General features: G+C 67.5%; 1 protein-coding gene across 1 annotated transcript in view; it reads left to right on the top strand.

Moving 5' to 3' along the window:
- EMIHUDRAFT_438238 (hypothetical protein) overlaps window positions 1-1,448 on the top strand; it is a 3,524-nt gene that overhangs the window by 268 nt on the left and 1,808 nt on the right. The gene's annotated exons all lie outside the window — the stretch shown is intronic.

The following is a 1,448-nucleotide window of genomic DNA, read 5'->3' as shown; positions in this document are numbered from 1 at the left end:
CGGAACAAGCCACGAAAAGCCCAACGGGGAGGCGACGAGGACGGCGGGGAGGCCGAGGGCAAGAGGGGGCAGAAAGAGCGCGAGGAAGAGCTTTGGCCGCGATGCCGAAGGCACAAGCAAGGCCAAAGCCCCAAAGATGTAGGCCGGCCCAGTGGCTGCCCCGACATGGGTTCTCCACGTCGCCTCCGCTGCATCGCAATCGGCCGGTGGCAGCGGCGGGGGCAGCTCGGGGGGCGGCGGCAGCGGGGCGCGCCCCGGTGGCCACGGCGGCGGTGCGGGCGGTGCGGGCGGTGGCGGGGAGAGAAAGGCCAGTGTCAGATCGTTGTCCGTCCAGGAGCCGTCGCAGTAAACCCGCCAGGTAGCCGTGCCGAGCGGCGGCGAGGAGGAGTCGTCCGAGTCGATGTGGGCCCAGTAGCTACATTTCCCGTCGCCATCGAGGTCGCTCGAGGCGGTAGTGCTCGGCACATCATCATCCACGATCCAGCGGGCGGTAGAGCCTGTGTCATTGCAAGTGGGGTCCCAGTAGATGTAGTACGACGACGAGGTGTCGCGGAAGTACGGCGCTCCCGAGTAGGTGTAGCCGACCGCGACATACTCGACGTTGTCGAGGGCAGAGCTTCGCAGAGCGCAACCTCCGGTGAACATGAGCGGCGGCGGGAGTGGTTGAGGCGGCGAGGGTGGCAGCGATGGCGGTGACGGCGACAATGCACATGCCAGCGGGAGCAGCGCGACGAGAAACAGCCACACGCTGTGCCTCGCCTCCGTCCGGCACCGCACGAGGCGCCCCGAGTTGCTCCTCCGCACCGAGGCCGCACCGAAGCGCGGTGGCCACATCAACTCGCTCATGCGCAGCACGCCGCACACACCGAGCAGGAGGAAGAACCAGGCGGCCCAAAGCTGACCGCGCTGCTGGGCGCGGCTAGGCGCGGACGAGGAGTGTACGTGTACGTTCATGAAGAGAAATCGGAACGGGGAGGGCAGGTCGTTGGAGAGCTCGTCGGCCAGCGGCTTGTCGGTCTTGTAGAGCTCGTCGGTGAGCGCGTGGTGAATCTCCACCACCGGCGGGTAGGACGCAGAGGAAGAGACGGTGAAAGTCCCATCGGTCCAGCCTGGCGCTGACCACCTCGTTCCGGTCCACCCATGTACCATTTCGAAGGTGCAGGTGCCCGGCGGCACCGCGTGCATATCCTCGTGGGGAGCCCCGCCCGTGGTGTTGTCGGCGAGGCCGTCGCAGGCGAGCGACCAGGGGACGTCCTCTGGGTAGTATCCGCCGCTCACTTTGACCACCATTGGCGATGGAGGCAGCAGCGGCGGTGGCAGTGGTGGAAAGGGCGGCCGCGATGACGGTGGCGACGGCGAGGACGATGGCGGCGACGGCAGCGAGAGCGGCGAGAGCGGCTGCGGCGAGTGGATCCCATAAGTTCCCAGCCATGTCTGAGTGCGCACGA

This window comes from Emiliania huxleyi (assembly GCF_000372725.1).
Source record: "Emiliania huxleyi CCMP1516 unplaced genomic scaffold EMIHUscaffold_72, whole genome shotgun sequence".
Classification (NCBI taxonomy): Eukaryota; Haptophyta; order Isochrysidales; family Noelaerhabdaceae; genus Emiliania; species Emiliania huxleyi.
Note: the sequence above shows the minus strand (reverse complement) of the source record. Positions and strands in the feature narration are given on the sequence as shown.